This window comes from Sus scrofa, chromosome 14 (assembly GCF_054392235.1).
Source record: "Sus scrofa isolate SSC_HxYL_T2T_F1_AM1 chromosome 14, Sscrofa_HxYL_maternal_Yorkshire_Landrace_v2.0, whole genome shotgun sequence".
Lineage (NCBI taxonomy): Eukaryota > Metazoa > Chordata > Mammalia > Artiodactyla > Suidae > Sus > Sus scrofa.
In genome coordinates, this window is record NC_139396.1 from 119,104,033 (window position 1) to 119,126,052 (window position 22,020).

The 22,020-nt window shown below is 35.7% G+C and overlaps 1 long non-coding RNA gene across 11 annotated transcripts in view; it reads right to left on the minus strand.

Moving 5' to 3' along the window:
- LOC102159151 (uncharacterized) overlaps nt 1–22,020 on the minus strand; it is a 662,825-nt gene that overhangs the window by 536,638 nt on the left and 104,167 nt on the right. For all 11 annotated transcript variants that reach the window (XR_014827619.1, XR_014827618.1, XR_014827623.1 and 8 more), the window contains exon 3: nt 10,314–10,419. This is a non-coding gene — a long non-coding RNA (uncharacterized LOC102159151). The remainder of the gene's footprint in view (nt 1–10,313; nt 10,420–22,020) is intronic.

Here is a 22,020-nt window from a genome sequence, read left to right on the forward strand (position 1 = left end):
GAAATGAAGTCCCCCCACAAACAGATCTGAGTATTTCATGCGCATTTTCATGAGGATTGAACAGTCATGGAGAAATATGATAGGTTAAGGAGTACTGTTAGGTTCATCCCAGGAAAAACAAGACTTAGCTCTAGGCTCTTGCCCAGCTCCTGTTAAGACATGACTAAGTCTTCCTGAAATCATGTGACCCAATCTTAAAGACTACCTCACCTAGGAGAATGTCTAAACTTCTATTCATATCCTACTATCAATTCTCCCAAGCTGATTGGTCTGTTCCTTTTTCACCCTGTTTACATAGTTTGTTGACAGTACACAGATTGGTCTGTTCCTTTTCACCCTATTTCACATAAAAAATGGCCCCTTTCTTGGCACTCACATATAACCTCGCTCCTTGTAGGGCTGGGGGCTGACTTTCCCTTGTGAGTCAGCCCAGCAGTTTACTCTGCTAATAAAGTCTTTTATGCCTGAACTCGGGCCTCGTCCTTTCAACCAACCTTACAAGTATAATGTAGCAGTAGTAAACTGGGGGAAACTTAGCAAGTCCTGTTTACTAGTTTTCTTCTCCATGTTTCTTTGCCTTTGAAGATAAGAATGTTCTTTACCTCTGGGTAAAGGAAGGCACAAAGGCACCTCTCACATGAGGGTTTTTGTAGTCTGCTTCAAGGAGGAAGTGAAGGTATTCAAAACAATCTTCCTGTTTCTGCCATTTCCTCAAACTTCTCCAGCTCAAAATACACAATATGCACAAATGCCATATTTTGTGCTAGTATGTTCTAAACCCTATCATCGCAATGCCAAGGCAAGTCTAATTTCTGATCTACTCTTATGTGCCTCTTTTGGTGTTACTGATTTATAATTCATATACTTATTTAACTGAAAGGAAGGCTGAGAGAGAGAAAGAGCGAGAGACAAAGAGAGACAGGCAGAAAAACAGAAGAGGGAGAAGGTTGGTAGGCTATTCCTGCTTTGAAGAACATATCTTCTTAGTTCTGAAAGATAATGGGAGCCAGTGAAGCTGTGAAAGAAAAGCAAAGCCCTAGGAAACAGAGAGGGTCAGTCTTTCAAAATTTAAAAGAATGAGGTCAATTAAAAGGAACCTGGGGAGTATCATGCATATTCTGATTCCTAGCAGACAAATCACTACTTCCTACCACTAACCTGCATGGTTCACCACTACTTCCAGCATGTTGCCATTCAGCATACTTATTCTCCCATATCTTATGTCAATTCTTATGTTATCAGAAAAACAGAGGGAATTTAAGAACTTGCCTTTTCTTCTTAATGGCCTTTTTTGTCTTTATAAAAATTGTTTTGAAGTATAGTTGATTTACAATGTTGTGTTAATTTCTGCTGTACAGCAAAGTGATTCATTTATACATATATATTCTTTTTCATATTCTTTTCCACTGTGGTTTATCACAAGATATTGAATATAGATCCCCATGTCATAGAGTAAACATTGTTGTTTATCCATCCTATAAATAATTGTTTACCTCTGCTAAGCCCAAACTCTCAATCCATCCCTTCACTACTTTTCCACCCCCTTAGCAACCACAAGTCTGTTCTCTATACCTGTGTCTGTTTCTCTTTTTTTTGTAGATAGGTTCATTTGTGTCATATTTTAGATGCCATGTATAAGTGATATCATATGGTACTTGTCTTTCTCTTTCTGATTTAATAAGATAATCACTAGTTCGACTCAAGTTGTTGCAAATGGCATTTTTTTCATCATTTTTTATAGCTCAGCAGTATTCCATTATATATGTACCACATTTTCTTTATCCATTCATCTGTTGATGGACATTTAGCTTGTTCCCATGTCTTGGCTATTGTAAGTAGTGCTGCTATGAACATAAAGGTGCATGTAACTTTTCAAATTGCAGTCCGGCATTTGTAGTAATAGTCTTTTGAATGACTTACTGCCAGGAAAAAATACACAATTCAATTATTCTAACCTCTATCCAAGCATCCATTGAGGGCTTGTGCAAAATTCTATAGCATATACTAAGAAAAAATACAGGGATATGAAAGAAACTGTATCCCCTGTTTGGCTTTAACATCTAAATAGAGAGAAAATTAAGTATATTTCTATTTCCTGTATTTCAGTAGTACAGCTGTCTGATCTTTTGACAAAACAGAATTGTAGAAATGAAGTGACCTCAGAAATCAACAAACTTAATGCTCTTATTTTATATATGCAAATATGTAAAACCATAGGTTAAATGGCTGACCCAAGGCAGGTCACAAATATGGATAAAATAGAAACAGCTTCTAGAGACTAGATACTTTTTTAGAAGGCAAACCTTCATTTTGGGCAACTGGAATTTAAACCATAGTTCTTCTTGTCAATGTTACTTCATGTTCATCATCTTTAGATCAGGTTAATATCATTCCATACCTCTAAAATTGCTGGGTATTAAATGAGATGCTGCTTATAGAACTCTTAGCTAAGCCTGGCACATTGCTAACATTTGAGATAAGCTAACTGCCACTAGCTCCTACTGTTAACTTTCTTTCAGGTTCATGCTCTTCCCAAGGAACCAGAAAAATCTCTTGATAAGATTAATTTTTTTCTAGGCAATTTTCAAGTTGACAAATAAAAGGAACAACTACATCTCTCTTATTGGCCTTAATCAAATTTTTCATACATAGCTAACTTCATAAGGTAAATATTTTATTGTTTCAATTACTGCATCTTGGAGTGGATTTGCCAGACAAAATACAACACAGGTCAGGTTAAATGTGAATAGATATTCACACTTAAGTTAGTGTCTTGAATTTTAATTTGCTAAATCTGCAAACTCTACCCCACCATTTACCAGGCATAGTAGATCTTGCAAAATTCACTGTCGCGGTATAAGCACAGACAACCTCAATCGAATACCAATTAAAGACCTAAAATTTTCCAGTATTACCCCAGATATGTTTAGTCAATCACTTCATTATGTGAATAAGTTTAAACACATCAAGCTCAGATTTCTGTGAGTAAGCACATCCTTAGCTACAAATCTCATCAATTATCAGTAACTTTCTTTTGTGAAAACTAACATTAACAATCCCAAAGAAAATTCTAGCTCATAACATCTTTTTTAATATATTACCCATTAATAGCTGTAAAAACAAATAGAATTTTTAAATAATGAGTTTAATACTCCCTACTGAAAATAGGGAAGACATTCCCCTCCTTTTTTTTTATTTACTTGAAATATTTTTAACTGTTTTTTTGTCTCTTTGAAATGTAGGTAAACCATTTTTAAAACTAAATATGACTCTTATCAGCCCTATAACCCAGGAAGGCATTTATCAAAGACCTGGGAACTTTATCCTTAAAATGCAATCATCCAGGAAGATAGTGCCACTCTCTTCCAGTTTCCATTGGTGGAAGGAGCCTAACTTCAGTCGGGGCCTTGCTCAAAATTTCCTTCTGTCATAAAGATATAAGAAGTTTATCTTTCCTTTGGATAAATCCAATTAGCAAGCACAGATGGTCACCTCAATTACCAGGTGAATTTAGGATGAAGTATATGTGACAAATGTTGCAGTCAAGTCCTGTTACTTGAGGACTAGTTACTTTTATCTTGAAAACATGTGTGTAATAGGCTGTTTCTGGTCTATAAAAGAGTGTGAAGTCTTTCTGCCTTTGTAATCTCTTAGCAGATTGCCTGTGATGTGCATCATATTCTGGTTTAATGCTTATTCAATAATAAGCTGTTTTTTTTTCTTTTCTAATTTTGTGGAGAAGTTTTCTGAATTAAGAAGATATTTTGGATTAATTTCAGTTTACCCAACATTATTTAAAACCTGGACATGGTGAATGTGGACTAGTTCCTCTGGTATATTATATGAATTTTTGGCATAAAAATCAAAGGGAAGATGGAATGTGAAATTAATTTTTTAAAGTGAATAAATTAAAAAGTTTTTCACAAATTAATGCTAAATTTTCTGTGTTACCTAGTCCCACTCTATAGCATTAATATTCTGCCCCCTTAATTTTCATTTTTGTTTTAGAATGTCATTTCCTAAGCTTGGAAAAAATTCTGTAGATAAAGTAAAAAGCAAATTTCCTCAAAAAGAAGCCTTTGTTTCAGCAAAGACAAAGCAACATCATAAATGATGTTGAGATTCATATGTAAATATCTGATATCTAAATTTAAACATAAAACTTCTTGAACTAGAGTCAATAATTATCCTCAATGAACAAAATTTTAAAATAAGACCATTTTCAGGATGAAAGTTTTTATTCACAGTTCTCCATTTTAACTGTTTGCTTTTTAATCTACTTCACTTGTGGAGCAGGCACAACCTTGTTGAAAGTGCCTATACAAATAAAATTATTGATAGTCATAAAAGAATGTTTCAATAATGGTATCCTTTAGTTAGAAAAGAAACACAAAGTAATTTCAACAAATTACATCCAGAATTTCCACACTAATTTTTGTGTCTGTCATCTGCTAATGGAAAATTAGTAAATTGTACGGTGTTTTTCTACCTGAAATCAGTAGATAACTTTGAAAAATTACTAGTATGGTCAAAAGGGTTGTAATACTAATGCACTTCAATTTGCCCATCTGTATTTCTATTTCTATCCTCAATAACATAAGAAAAAAATGCCTGTTTCATTACTCTCTCAGCCAGGCCACATCAATTGATACGGAAAATTTCTCTCCACTAGCCTGCACTGTAAGAGGTCCTCCATATTAAATAATACCCACCTACAATGCAAAAGAGCAATCATTATAAACTGGCAGGATTGTAAAGCTAAAGACATGGCACCACTCATTCCCTATCATAATATCATAACAGCTCATGAATTTGGTATATAAATACTAAGTCTTTTTGCAAGGGAAGGTTATAATCCATACATATATCTTCTTCTAGAAATGAATGCTGTGTGATTTTGTTCATTAACCTTTTTATTTTATAGAAGGGTGAAATCAATAATCTATTTATTCAGCCAACTGAAAGGTAATTTCAAACAATTTCATATGAGATTGAACTTTTATAGCATTCTCTCTCCCACAAATTCCAAAATAATAACTTCTCAAATGCTGGACAAATATAAAATGTCAAATCTTGGCAGCTTTTCAAATACATGAAATAAAATCTCCTGTTCACAGGTGAATAATTGTCTTACTAAAGATACTGCTTTCTGCAAACTATGAAACAGGTTTTAGGGCAGAACACTGGCATGCTCTAAAGCTGGAAATGAGTGAGCTTCTGTCTTAAACACTGCGCTACACTGACCTGAGAACTAGGACCATTTTTTCCTTGGGAGGTTGGGCAGTTAGGGCTGTCTTCATGGCTTGTAGACAGTACCTTCTTGCTAAATCCTCACATGACCTTTCAGTGCCTGAACCTTCAGAAAGGGAGCTCACTGGTGTCTCTTTTTATAAGGACACTAATCCTAAGGGATCCCATCCCCATCCTTAGGACCTCATTTAGTATTGTTTTGGTTGTTGATAGTATTGTTTATTCTTTAGTTTTAATTTTATTAGGTTTTTATTGAGGTAAGTTGTCTATAAATATATGTTTCAGTTATACAACATTATGATTGGATAACTGTATTCATTACAACGTGATCATCACCAAAATTCTACTTAACCACCAGTCAGTGTATAATTCAACCCCCTCGGCTATTTCACCCACCCCCCAAAATTTCTAGTAACCACTAATCTTCTCTATAAAATTTTGTGTGTTTGAAATGCTGTCTCCCAGGCTTAAGTCCTAATTTCACCCCAAATAAAACTTAACTCTTAACTTTCAAGTTGTATTTTTTTTCAGTCGACAAATGTACTTATTCAACAAATATTCTGAGCAACTACTAAATAACTGACCCTGTTTAAAATGTTAGTAATAGATCAATGACAAAACAGAGAGAAAGTACAGTAGGCCCTAATATTTTTATCCAAATAACACTGTATATGAAGGCCATTATGAAATGGGGAAAAAAAAATCACATAAGCATAGCTTAAGGTATTTTCAGAGAAACAGAGGGGATGACCTAAGACAATTTCTTCCTAACAAAGTCTGTAGGAGAAAAAACATTTTGGAGTTATTTAGGTACACACACACACACACACACACACACACATACATGCAAGCACACAAAATCTTAGACTAGCCAAACTGATCCTTCACTCTCTAAAAGAAGCTCTACTACACTTACATTTGGGTTTGCAGAAATGTAGTGAATTTTAAACATTCTCATCATTTTAGAAGAATCAACATTTTCAATTGTTTCTAATTTATTTCATGGATTTTATTTAACTCCACTGTGCTAAATTCTGCTCTCTCAGCTTGGGATCATAAATTACATTTATCACACAAACCTGAAGGTTTGCTTTATCTATGCCTCTTCTGTTAGAGAAAAAGTACTATAAGTCCAAATGAATTTTCATAAAAATTCTGTCATAAATCATCATTACATAGAGAAAAAGGGTCTCAATTTATGCAATAAATACCTAATCAGTAATGTCACTGAAATCTTCTAAGTACAACCCAAAAAAGTATACTTTCCTGTCTATTCATATTCAAGTTCATATGGGGCCAGCGAGGAAAAAAAGGGTCTCTTTATAATAGTAAGAAGTATGTAAGAATATAATATGAAAAGCAAGGGGAAAGTTTGTATCAAAGAAGATAGGCAAGGTTATGTTTGGCTATAATTAAGAAAATTCTCAATGAATTATGTGACAGTTGCATCTGAGCCCTAGAGCTCGGTTCTATATTATCTTCATTCCGGGATCTAGTTGGTCAAAGCAGACTTTGTCTTCACTGATACAGAAAAGAAAGAGAACACAGGACCATGTTCTGACTCTCAAAATTTTCCTCAAAAGTGACACGTTACTTAGATTCTTATTCCATAGGCCTATGCAAATCACTTGAGTTTAATATCAATGGACAATGAAGTATAATTTTTCCCCAGAGAATAGAAGCAAATATTTGTGAATAATTATACACAGTTTACTACACTGAATGGGAAAACACAAGTATATCCCAGCTTAGCTATGTACACTGTATTTTCTAAATGCATAACATTTTATTCTTAACAGTTCTATGAAATAGACAGCTATTGTTATCTCCATTTTCACTGTGAGGAAGCTGACTCAAATGAACAAAGTGAACAAAGACAGAATTCTTAAAACTGACTGATATCACTTTGAGTTCATTGGGTTGTACTGAGTTCCCTGTTCCTTGAAAATATTTAAACAGAAGTAGAATGACTACTCTGTTGGAATGCTGAATAAAGAGAAGATCAATGAATTTTGTGAATAACTGGAAAATATAACCTTTAATAGTGCTTTTATCCCTGAGATTTTATGATTCTGCAAGTTGTCCAAGTTCACACAGCCAGAAGAGGCTATTAAAGGTAAAAGTTCATTTCCAAAGAAGTGACCTCATTTACAGGAAAAGAAAAAGAGACTTCAATGTGATTTAATAATCTAGTGTTCAGGTGCCATTATTGTGAAACTCAAATGTTGAAAAGTTTTATTATAGATCACTTCTCAATCAATACATAGAATCCCTGCATTTGATGACTAAAATGTTACAGATTATTAATGGTATCATATCAAATTTTCCAAATACCCTGGAGATTATTGTACTGACATGTTTATGAGTAAAATATAGCCTACTGGCTATATTTCTACCATTCCCCAGAGATTAATGTTTTCTTGAGTTCCATACCAAATAAACAAATGTTTGAATAGAGTGGAAAACAAGTATATCATACATCATTATTTAAAATAAGACACACTCTAAACTGGTGAGCTATACTGGGATCATGCTTTCTAAAGATATTTTGAGGAATTAAACAAAGAATCAGTTCACATAATGATGACTCGCCTTTCTCACCATACATCCCCAACAGCTTTACAGATTTAATAACTCCACAGTGTTATCATTCTAACATGGTTATTTCACATAGTAATTTGAATTTTAACATTTATCAAGCAAAAATATAGTAATGAAAAAACAAAGGGATTAAAGCCCTAAATAGAATTACTGAAGTCAGTCACACTTTTAAGAAATCTATCATTTTTATTTAAAGGCTCAAAATTAACAAACTAACTCAGTGCAAAAACTACAAACAGTGATGCATATTTGCTTATTTTAAATCAATGTATTCATTTATCATTCATATTAAGAACTAGAATTAAAGACTTTGGAACTAAATAAATTCTCACTTCAAATGTTTCTTGTAAATAAACGGCATTCTCATCTTCTGGTACAAATAGATATTTGGCAATTCAAGAACTATAGATCTGATAACTAACCAGAAGCTCATCCAGGGCAACTTATCCACAACACTTTAAGACATCAATTGATATCACAGTGTGATCAGATAAAACTATTTTCAAGCTGTTTATCAGCCAGTGTGCCAGTAAATGTGCTTCTTAAAACCTAGATAAACCAAATATTTCAAATATATTTTGGGGGAGAAGGACTTCTGAAATCTGAAGTGGTGAAATAAGTACTGTTGAAAATCCATTTCTCTACAAAAGCAATGCAACATTAGAAAAAATACGGCAACGGTGGATCCTTAACCCGTTGTGCCCAGTTGGAGATTTAACCTGCATCCCAGTGCTCCAGAGATGCACCTCACCCCACTGCACCACATTGGGAACTCCTTGGTGAAGGAATTTTGGATTCAGAATTACATTTGTAGACTTTTGTGAAACCCTATCTTATATAGTACATACTCAAGACCATAAGATAGAAACAAAGAGAAACAAAATGATGCACCAAGACACCACCCACCAAACTCATTTTGTAGGGTACCAGGAAAAAAGCAAAATGGAAATAACCTGCTGACAGCCCCTTCTGCTGCACATCTCCAAGGCACATTGAAGAATTAGTATAACTAATAATGAACTTAAATGTCACAGGCTGAAAATCCACCACATTTAACACATCCAACCTCTACACCCCAAATTTACACATGTGATCCATGAAGAGGCATGAAAAATAGTCACACGTGGGCAGAAAACTTTGGAAACTTAGCATTACTTGCCACCAACAATTTCCTAGCCTTCTCCGCCTCCCCACTTAAACAATAAATATCCGCACGAGTAAACTGAGGAGACAGATCTGAGCATTGCCTCCTATTTCCTTTGCTTGGCTATCCAGAAATAAAGCCTTTTTCTCTCTTCAAAAGGCTGTTTGTTGCTGGAGTTCCCGTCGTGGCGCAGTGGTTAACGAATCCGACTAGGAACCATGAGGTTGCGGGTTCAGTCCCTGCCCTTGCTCAGTGGGTTAACGATCCGGCGTTGCCGTGAGCTGTGGTGTAGGTTGCAGACGCGGCTCGGATCCCGCGTTGCTGTGGCTCTGGCATAGGCTGGTGGCTACAGCTCCGATTCAACCCCTAGCCTGGGAACCTCCATATGCCGCAGGAGCGGCCCAAGAAATAGCAACAACAACAACAACAACAAAAAGACAAAAGACAAAAAAAAAAAAAAAAAAAAAAAAAAAGGCTGTTGCTTCAAGGTATTTGGTCTAGCCATTGCACAATAGGCAAAGAGCCCACATGCTCAATCACACCTGGATACCAATCAAAACTGCTGACAAAATGGTCCTGAGAAATCTTATTCTTTACTTTTCTATGGCACTTCTCAAATGAATACTTTTGTCCAAGTCAAATGGTCCCCAGAGTTGCCACTGAAGGCCCAAAGCATCCTTAGTTAGTGAAATTTAGAAAGAGAAGTGTTAAGAATTACTAATGCACATATAAGAAGCAGTAGTTTCTGCTGAAAAGGAGACTATTTATTCTCAGATAATCCCATGAGAACTTGCAACTGTTGGCAAGAATATAATGCTTATTCATCTTGAGTCTTAGGTCCCCAGTCTTACAGTTGGCCATTTCTGAACACAGATATGGTAATCTGCATCCCCTGGTAGGACAGAAAACCAAAGAAAACTCTCACTTTGGATCAAAGCCAAGATCTTCAGACAAAAATACCAGATGGTATGAAAACCTTGTCTTACTATATTAATGATTCATGGCAAAATTTGTCCAAATGAATGGATGCAGAATCAGGAAGAACACCAAACTCACTTGAATAGGTTTGTATAGCCTATACCTGTTTTTTACCTTGTTGTTCTTCTTCTTCTGACAAATATTTTAAAGAGTACAACAAAAGACTAGCACAAAGGAAAGCAAAAGGGATTGAAACAGAATGCCTCATTCCACCAAGGATGCCAAATAAATGGGAACCAATAGTAAAACCCAGGTACCAAACTATAAATCAAGAGTAGTTGATTAATAAAGGAACGCAACTCAAAAAAAAAAAAAAATTTCAGAGCCAGTGATGACTTACCATGTTAGCACAGACTCAAAAGCCACTAGAAGCAAGGCATGAGGAGCCTAGGTGGGATATACACATGGCTGGCAAAAGGCTGGGGTCCACAGCAAAAGCAATGTACCTGTAAAATTAAGATCACCCAAATGAGGTTATTTACTCAGAGCTCACTATAAAAAGGGAGTCAGCTATTATCACAACTGTTTGGCAGAGACTCAAACGCAGGCAGGGGAATGAGAAAGCTTTATATAGTGGAAAGAAGGGAAGGCTCAGATACACTCTGATCTGAAGTTGTTGGGATGGGAATCTGGGGGTAAGCTAAGGAGAAATGCAGCATCCTTTGCGATTGATTAGTGAAATATATCTGGCTTTCTCTGGTTGGTCTTAACTTGGATGTGGGGGTAAAAATTAGAGAAGCTGGCAGTTACTAAGTCCTGATCACTTTTGGCCAGTTGCTGCAGGGATTGTCATTTCCTAGCAGCTTACTTCAGATGTTGTGGGTAAGAGTTCTGTTTAGGGTCCATTTCTACATTCATACTCTCAAGTACAAAGCTTCTAGAGGAAAACATAGGGAAAAATATTTTTACATTGGTTTTGGCAAATGTTTCTCAAAGATGACACTACATGCACAAAATATGAAGAAAAAAACTGGGATATTGGATTTTAAGAACTCCTTTTTGAAAGACACTGTTAGAGTAAAATACAAACCCCTGACCAGAAGAAAATATTTGCAAATGATATAAATAACTTATAAAGGATTTGAATCAAGATTATATAGAGAACTCTTAAAAGGGAATAATAAGAAAATAAATAACTCAATGAAAAAATTACTAAAAGATTTGAACAGATACTTCACTCAAGACATGGATAGCAAATAAGGACATGAACTGATGTTAAACATCATTCGTCAATAGAGAAATGCCATTTAAAACTACAGAACACACCTATTAGAGTGGCTAAAATGACTAACTATACCAGTTGTTGATAGGAATGTGGAGGAAAGGAAATTTTCATACAGTCCTTGTAGGAATATAAGGTGCAACCATTTTTGAAAAAAGTTTGATAGTTTCATACACTTACCATACAACCCACTCATTCCATCCTTAAATATTTTTTTTAAAAGACAACATACCATGTATGATATGAAAAGTATAGACCTCTGTTAGTTCTTACATCAGGCATAGATACTCTTAATTAACAGATAAAATGGGCTGGTTTTAGAGAAAGTTTTTCAGTTAACAATAATAGAAACATGGTTCAAATTGCCAACGACACTGAAATTATCTGACAGTATAAATTTTAGAGAATAGGCGTTGTCAAATTCCAAAGAAATAATTATTCTATCTGATTTCTTGAGAATGACCCAATTCATGAATTCAAACTCCACAGTCATCACCACAGATCATGGCACCTCTATAAAGATTCTACTACACACCTACAATGATCCTTCTTTGGTCAATGAGCTGAGAGGTAATAACTAACCATGGGATCAATTTTATTTGGAGATGAGAATGTATCTCTCTTTTATTTCCTGTCTCAGAAATAATGCAACTTAATCTCAAACCTTCCTGGTTAACTAGGCATTGTTTTATCTATGCGCTTTGGTTTTATTTTTGTTATATAATTTATTTTCTGTTTAAATAAAAGGAAAAATAGCTTCCCTGGTTCAGGAGCTGAGGAATTAAATTATTAGCTTTCACATAACTCTAAGAAAAAGATTTTAATTTTTTACCGATACTTATTAAATAGCTAACTTCTTCAACCATCAATAAATTGTTATAGTGTTCTTAGAAAGAGGAGTAGTAATACCTAATAATATTTTTAAACTGCAACATCCTTAAAAGTCATCTTATTTCTGAGACACAATCTTATTATCTAAAAACGTATGACTAAGGTTATGCATAAGAATATTATTATGAAGATATTTGCAATAGGGGGAAAGCAAACAGAAAAATAAATACTCATCACTAAATAAATGAGTGAATAAACCAATAAATTAATATACACATCAAGAAATACTGTGCATCCATTTTGGACAAGGGAGGGACCTCCATTCTCAGTAATTTGATGAACTAGGTTGGTTTTGAAACCTCTCTCAAAAAATTACTAGAGATATAATGCTGAATTAAAAAATAGCAATGTGGGAATTCCCCTGGTAGCTCAGTGGAAACAACTCTGACTAGCATGATTGAGGACACAGGTTTGATCCCTGGCCTCGCTCAGCGGGTTTAGGATCCAGTGTTGCTGTGAGTTGTGGTGTAGGTTGAAGATGCGGCTCGGATCTGGGAGTACTGTGGCTGTGGCGGAGGCTGGCAACTACAGCTCCGATTTGACCCCTAGCCTGGGAACGTCCATATGTCCTGGGTGTGGCCCTAAATGACAAAAAGAGGAAAAAAATAATAGCAATGTGTTTTCCTAATTTTGGTTTTTTTTTTTTTTTTTTTTTTGTCTTTTTAGGGCCGCACCTGCAACACATGGAGGTTCCCAGGCAAAGGGCCAAATGGGAGCTACAGCTGCCGGCCTCAACACAGCCACAGTAATGCAGGATCCGAGCTGCGTCTACGACATATTCCATAGCTCAGGGAAATGCCAAATCCTTAACCCACTGAGCAAGGCTGAGGATTGAACCTGCATCCTTCTGGATACTGGTCAGGTTCATTAATCACCAAGCCATGACAGGAACTCCATGTTTTCCTTATTTTAAAACCTTACAGCTGAAAGTTCCAGAAACAAAAATCTTCAAGTATCAGGAGCAGAGTATAATGAAACCTAGAGCCATAAGCCTGTGAGCTGATACTTCTGCAGCCATGAGACAATTCTGGATTCAGCAATAATGGGAGGGTTAGGTTTTAACATCCTTCTCCCCAAGGAATAGGGCACCTGGCTTCAAGCCCACAGGATACTTGGAATTAAAATTTAAGTCTCCGTAAAAAAAATCAAGGTCACTTGAAGGGATATAATTCTAATTATAGAAGGAATAAATAACTTGATACACTGACCCATAAAGTGTACAACAAATCTAATCTTTGTCTTGGATGTGACTAGAAAAATATATATCCTATGGAAAACTGAAACTATATCTCACAAACTTGGAATACAAAATTACCAATTTATTGTAAAGAAGTCTCAAGTCAAAGTTGTTCTTTTAAAAATTTGTCCCAAACAAATGATGATCTCTGACAAATTTAAATTCAAAATTATTATGGAGATACAATTCTAAAACAAAGGCCATATTAGACTCTATGAGCAAATAAAAATAAATATGTGCTTAGAAATGAGCTCACATGGTAAAAACTTAGAAACAATATACCATGAGTAGGAGTCAGAAGATGCCACAAATTAAATGATTAAGATACTGAGAGAAAGAGAGCGAATGGAACAAACTGCATTAGACTATTAAATAAGTATGTGCAAAATTATTAGGTATATACTTTTTAAAGGTACAGAACACACAGGAACAAAAAAGATATTAGGAAAAATAACAAATAGATTTTTCCTAATTAGGGTATACCTGATTTACAATGTTATACTAATTTTTGCTGTATAGCAAAGTGATTTACACACATATAAGTATTCTTTGTTGTATTCCTTTCCATTATGGTTTATCTCAGGAGACTGGATATGGTTCTCTGTGCTATACAGTAGGACATTGCTGTCCATCCATTCTAAACATAATAGTTGGCATCTACTAAACTCGAACTTCTAGTACATCCTTTTTCCTCTACCCTCCCCCTTGACAACCACAAGTCTGTTCTCTATGTCTGTGAGTCTTTTTCTGTTTTGTAAATAGGTTGATTTGTGCCATAGTTTAGATTCCACATATAAGTGATATCAAATGCTATTTATCTTTTTCTGATTTACTTAGAATGATAACACCTAGTTGTGTCTATGTTGCTGCAAATGGTGCAATTTCGTTCTTTTTTAAGCTGAGTGTTATCCCATTGTATAGATGTACCACATTTTCTATATATAATTCTATTTTTACTTTTCTGAGGAAACTTCATACAGTTTTTCATAGTTCTTGCACGTTCGTTTCCACCAACAGTGTAGGAAGGCTTGCTTTTCACCACACTATCTCCAGGATTTGTTATTTGTAGAATTTTTTTGGCCATGCCCATGTCATGCAGAGTTTCCTACACCAGGGACTGTACCCATGCCAGAGCAGTGACCCAAGTCACAGCAGTGATAATACCAAGTCCTTAACCTACTAGGCTACCAGGGAACTACTGTCATTTTGTTGTTGTTGTTGTTTTTTAATAGTTGCCTTTCCTGTGAAGAGCCTGTAAGTTTGTTTAGGTCCCACTTTTTTATTTTTATTTTTATTTCTAATTGCCTTCTGAGACTGACCTAAGAAAACATTGTTATGGTTTATATAAGAGAATGTTTTGCCTGTGCTCTCTTCTAGGAGTTTACGGTGTCATATCTTATGCTTTAAGTCTTTCAGGCATTTTGAGTTTATTTTTGTGCATGATGTCAGGGTATGCTCTAACTTCATCAGTTTACATATACTGTCCAACTTTACCAGCACCACTTGCTGAAGAGACTATTCTTTTCCCATTTTATATTCTTATCTCCTTTGTCAAAGATTAATTGAGTGTAGATGCATGGGTTTATTTCTAGGCTCTATATTGCGTCCCATTGATCTGTATGTGTGTTTTTATACTAATACCACACTGCTTGGATTACTGTAATTTTGTAATATTGTCTGAAGTCTGGGATAGTTATGCCTCCTACCCTTCCTCAGGATTGCTCTGGCAATTCTGGGTGTTTTATAGTTTCATATAAATTTTGGATTCTTTGTTCTAAGTCTGTGAAAAATGTTATGAATAATTTGATAGGGATTTCATTAAATCTGGAGATTGCTTTGGATATTATTGCCATTTTAATGAAATTAATTCTTCCAGTCCAAGAGCATGGACTATCTTTCCATTTATCTGCACCTCTTTAATTTCCTTTAATAATGTTTTATAGCCCTCAGCATAAAAGTTTTTCATTTCCTCAGGCAGTTTATTCTTAGGTGTTTTTTTGGGGGGCGGGGTAACAGTTTTTTTTTTTTTTTTTAATATATTCCCTGTCTGATATTTCATTGTTAGTACAGAGAAATGTAATCTATTTTTGAATGTTAATCTTATACCCTGCTACTTTGAATTCATTTTTTGGATATAGTAGTTTAACAAACACAATTTTAAAGAACCAAAAACTACATGTAGAAATGAAAGGTAAAGATTTCTAAAATAAAAATCCAATGCATATAACTATAACTGAAGACTAAAATTAATGAGCGTAATGATACATACACTTCAAAAGACTGAGTTAGAGAGCTACAATAGGATTAGATAACTGGAAGTTTTAATTTTCTCCATCAATGTGTGTGTGTGTGTGTGTGTGTGTGTGTGTGTGTGTGTGTGAATGGAACAAGTATAAAGAATTAACTTCAGACTTGGAGAAACTTACGGTTACCAAAGGAGACAGGGTGGAGGGGAGGGGATGAGCTAGGGGTTTGGGATTGAAATGGTATAAAATTGGGTTATGATGATCACTGCACAACTATAAATCTAATAAAATTTATTGAGTTTTTAAAAAAGCAGTGAACTTCAAACTTTAATTGAGGCAAGGGAGATAGGAAATATATCACAAATAGGTATAAAAATAATTGAGATTAAAAGTAAATGCTATCTAATGAGAAGCATAAAAATGATAGCCATTTTTTTAATGGAAGTCAACTTGGGATGATTTCAAATAATACTCTTACTACTCAAAATAGAGTAGAATATCAGAAGGTATTGTACTGAACATGAACCACTTATGTAATAAAAAAGGGTAGTTGATAAAAATGGCTTAAAGACTTAAATATAAGATATCATAAACTCCTAGAAGAGAACATAAACATTCTCTGACATCAACTGCACAAATGTTTTCTTAGGTATGTCTCGCAAGACAAAAGAAATAAAAACAAAAATAGACCAATAGGACCTAATCAAACTTAGAAGCTTTTGCACAGCAAAGGAAACCATAATAATAATTTAAAAAAGACAACCTACAGAATGGGAGAAAATAGTTGCAAACAATGCAATTGACAAGTGCTTAATCTCCAAAATATACTAACAACTCATACAACTCAACAGCAAAAAAACAAACAACCCAATTGAAAAATGGGCCAGAGACCTAAGTAGACATTTCTTCGAAGATGACATACAGGTATGTGAAAAAATGTTCAACATCACTAACTATTAGAGAAATGCAAATCAAAACTACAATGAGGTACCACCTCATACTGGTGGGAATGGCTATCATTAATAAGTCTAAAAATAACAAATGCTGGAGAGGGTGTGAAGAAACAGGAACCCTCCTGCATTGTTGGTGGTAATGTAAATTGGTACAACCACTATGGAAAACAGTATGGAGGTTCTTCAGAAAACTAAATATAGAACTACCATATGATCCAGCAATCCCACTGCTGGACATATATCCAGACAAAACTTTCATTCTAAAAGATACATGCACCTGTATTTCATCACAGCACTCTTCAAGATAGCCAAGACCCGGAAACAACCTAAGTGTCTGATGACAGATGAATGGATTAAGAAGATGTGGTATGTATACACAATGGAACATTACTTAGCCATAAAAAGAACAAAATAATGTCATTTGTAGCAACATGGGTGGAACCTAGCGATTCTCATGCTAAGCAAAGTAAGTCTGAAAGAGAAAGACAAATACCATGTGATATCACTTATATGTGGAATCTAAAATATGGCACAGATGAAACTATCTACAGAACAGAAACAAATTCACGGACATAGAGAAAAAACTTGTGGTTGCAAAGGTGGAGAGTGAGGGAGTGGGATGGACTGCGAATTTAGGATTAGTAGATGCAAACTATTTAATATTTAGAATGGATAAGCCATGAGGTCCTATGTATAGCACAGGGAACTACATCAAATCACTTGTGATAGAACATGATGGAAGATAATATGAGAAAAAGAATGTGTGTATATACAAATATATTTGACACTTTACTATACAGCAGAAATTGACAGAACACTGTAAATCAACTGTAATGAAAAATTGAAAAAAACTTTAAATTCAAATTCAACAGCAAAAAAGGCTAGTTGATTATGAAAAAAACCTTATTTTGCCTGTATATCACTCATCCCTCCCATCTACAAAGCTCTTAAAATTTTAGCAGTGAAAGAGGAAAAAAATCCTATTTTTGGGGTCATGATGACTTCTATGTTGTAGAGATCTAATAGCTTTTGTTCTGTTGTCTCAGTGTCTTGTTACATCTCTTTCACCTTTGACTTGACTCTGTACATCACCCTATATCACTTACTGGATTGAAAAATTTCAACCTTCATTACTGGAATCACCATTTCAAAAAATAAAAATAAATTTACCAAAACATATTTTCTTCAATGACTAAAATATTTTCAGCTAACGAGAAAAAAAATCAACCCACAGATAGTTAATATTAGTTACCAACAACCTGAGGGCTCTTTTTCATCACATCTCTACAAAGCTTAAAACTTATTCCTGGCATTTTCATGTAATAAAAATTGCACATAGAGATGGGGATTAAGATGGCAGAATAGAAGGACTGGAGCTCAACTTCTCTCCTAAAAACAACAAGATTCAGAACTAAAGAATGAGCAATCTTCACCCAAATGGACCAGAAACCTTAAAAAAGATACCCTACTCCAGAAGAAAAAGAGGAGGACACATCAAGAGGTAGGAGGGGCGATTTCACAATATAAACAACACCATACCTCGTGGGTGGGAAGCCCCACAGACTGGAAACTAACTGGTTCTCAAAGACTCACCTACAGGAGTGAGAGTTCTGAGCCACACATCAAACTCTCACGTGTGGGGATCTGGCACAGGGAGAAAGAGCCCCGGAGCATCTGGCATTGAAGGCCAGTGGGGCTTGTGCACAAGAGCTCCACGGGACTGGGGGAAATGGAGACCCCATTCTTAAAAGGTGTACACAGACTTTCATGTGCACTGAGTCCCAGGGCAAAGCAAAGTCTCCAGGGGAATCTTGGTCAAACCTGACTGCAGTTCTTGGAGGACATCCTGGGAAAACAGGGGTGAATGTGGCTTGTTGTGAGGGAAGGACACTGAAAGCAAAGCTCTCGGGAATATTCAGCAGCAATGCCTTTCTCTGGAAGTGGCCATTTTGGGAAAATCTGGCCGAACCCATCAGCCAGCTGCTGAGAAGCCCCAGGGCAAACAAAAACCAGGTGGGATCACACCCCACCCCTCAGTAAACAGGCTACATAAAGACCCCTCAGGCACACAGCTGCCTCTAATCTCATCCAGAGACTAAGCCCCACTCACCAGAGGGATTAGAATTGGCTCCTCCTACCAGTGGGCAGGCATCAGCCCCTCCCATCAGGAAGCCTACACCAAGCCTCCATACTGACTTCAGCCACAGGGGGGCAGACATCAGAAGTAAGACAGGCTACAACTCTATTATCTGCAAGAAGGTCACCACACCAAAAACCTATAAAAATGAAAAGAAAGAGAGCTATAACTCAGATGAGGGAGAAAGGAAAAACCCCAGAAAAACAGCTAAGCCATGAGGAGATTCTCAGCCTCCAGGAAAAAGACTTTAGACTGTTGATGCTAAAGATGATGCAAAACATTGGAAATACACTGGAGGCAAAGATGGATAACTTACAGGAAACACTGAGCAAAGAGATACAAGATATCAAACTTAAACAAGAAGAGATGCAAAATACAATAACTGAAATAAAAACTTCACTAGAAGCAGCTAACAGCAGAATACAGGAGGCAGAAGAATGAATAAGCGAGGTGGAGGACAGATTAGTGGAAATTACAGATGCAGAACAGAAAAGAGAAAAAAAGACTGAGAACAAATGAAGAGAGTCTCGGAGAACTCTGGGACAACGTGAAATGCACCAACATCCGTATTATAGGGATGCCAGAAGGAGAAGAGAGAGAGAAGGAGACAGAAAAAATATTCCAAGAGATAATAGCCGAAAACTTCTCTAACATGGAGAAGGAATCACTCACTCAAATCCAGGAAGCACAATGAGTACCATACAAAATAAACCCAAGGAGGAACACCCCGAAACACATACTAATCAAAGTGACCAAAATTAAATACAAAGAGAAAATCTTGAAAGCAGCTAGGGAAAAGAAACAAATAACATACAAGGGAACCCCGATAAGGCTATTGGCAGATTTTTCAACAGAAACTCTGCAGGCCAGAAGGGAGTGGCATGATATACCCAATGTGATGAAAGGAAAAAACCTCCAACCAAGATTACTCTACCCAGCAAGGCTCTCCTTCAGATTTGAAGGAGAAATCAAAACCTTCACAGATAAGCAAAAGCTGAGAGAATTCAGCAACACTAAACCAGCCTTACAACAAATACTAAAGGAACTTCTCTAGGCAGAAAAGAACAAGAGAAGAAGGAAAGGAAAAAGAGCAGCAAAAACAAATCCAAAGTAATTAATAAAATGGCTATAAGAACATACATATCAATAATTACCTTAAATGTGAATGGACTAAATGCCCCAGCCAAAAGACATAGACTGGCTAAATGGATACAAAAACAAGACCCATATATATGCTGTCTTCAAGAGACCCACTTCACTTCTAGGGACACATACAAATTGAAAGTGAGAGGATGGAAGAAAATATTTCATGAAAACGGGGATCAAAAGAAAGATGGAGTAGCAATACTCATATCAGACAAAATAGATTTTAAAATGAAGAATATTTTCAGGGACAAAGAAGGACATTACATAATGATCAAAGGATCAATCCAAGCAGATGATATAACTATTTTAAATACCTATGCACCCAACACAGGTTCACCACAATCTATAAGGCAACTGCTAACAACCTTAAAAGGAGAAATTGACAATAACACAATCATAGTGGGGCACTTTAACACCCCACTTACAGCAATGGACAGATCAACCAGACAGAAAATCAATAAGGAAACACAGGCCCTGAATGAAGCATTAAACCAGATGGACTTAATAGATATTTATAGGACATTTCATCCAAAAGCAACAGAATACACATTATTCTCAAGTGCACATGGAACATTCTCTAAGATGGATCATATCCTGGGCTATAAATCAAACCTCAGTAACTTTAACAAATTGAAATCATATCAAGCATCTTTTCCGACCACAATGCTATACAACTGGAAATCAACAACAAGAAAAAAACTGCAAAAAACACAAACACGTGGAGACTAAACAACATGCTACTAAACAACCAATGGATCACTAAAGAAATCAAAGAGGAAATTAAAAAATACCTACCAGCAAATGACAATGAAGATACAACACTCCAAAACCTATGGGATGCAGCAAAAGCCGTTCTAAGAGGAAAGTTTATACCAATACAAGCCTACCTCAGGAAACAAGAAAAAGCTCAAATAAACAAACTAACTTTACATCTAAAGCAGCTAGAGAGAAAAGAACAGACAAGACCTAAAGTTAGTACAAGGAAAGAAATCATAAAGATCAGAGCAGAAATCAAGGAAATAGAAACAAATAAAACAACAGAAAAGATCAATGAAACGAAAAGCTGATTCTTTGAAAAGATCAACAAAATTGATAAACCCCTAGCCAGACTTATCAAGCAAAAAAGAGAGAGGACTCAAATCAATAAAATTATAAATGAAAAAGGAGAAGTAACAATGGACATCACAGAAATGCAAAGGATCATAAGAGACTACTATATGAAACTATATGCCAATAAAATGGAAAACCTAGAAGAAATGGACAAATTCTTAGAAAAGTACAATCTTCCAAGACTAAACCAAGATGAAATAGAAAAGATGAATGGACCCATCACAAGAACTGAAATTGAAACTGTGATTAAAAAACTTCCAACAAACAAAAAACCAGGACCAGATGGCTTCACAGAAGAATTCTACCAAAGATTTAGAGAAGAGCTAACACCTCTCCTTCTGAAACTATTTCAAAAAACTGCAGAGGAAGGGATACTCCCAAACTCATTCTATGAGGCCACAATCACCCTGGTAACAAAACCAGACAAAGACTCCACAAAAAAAGAAAACTACAGGCCAATATCACTGATGAACATCGATGTAAAAATCCTCAACAAAATAATAGCAAACTGCACCCAACCATACATTAAAAGGATTGTACATCATGATCAAGTGGGATTTACCCCAGGGATGCAAGGGTTCTTCAATATCCACAAATCCACATTAACAAACTGAAGAATAAAAACCGTATGATCCTCTCAATAGATGCCGAAAAAGCCTTTGACAAAATCCAACACACATTTCTGATAAAAACCCTTCAGAAACTGGGCATAACGGGAACCTACCTTAACGTGATAACGGCCATCTATGACAAACCCACAGCGAACATCATTCTGAATGGTGAAAAGCTGAAAGAATTCCCGCTGAGATCAGGAACAAGACAAGGATGTCCACTTTCGCCACTACTCTTCAACATAGGTTTGGAAGTCCTAGCCATAGCAATCAGGGAAGTAAAAGAGATAAAAGGAATGCAAATTGGAAAGGAGGAAGTAAAACTATCCCTATTTGCAGATGACATGATACTATACCTAGAGAATTCTAAAGACTCTACCAGAAAACTGTTAGAGCTCATCCGTGAATTTGGCAAGGTCCCAGGACACAAAATCAATACACAGAAATCGATGGCATTTCTATACACTAACAATGAAAGATCAGAAAGAGAAATT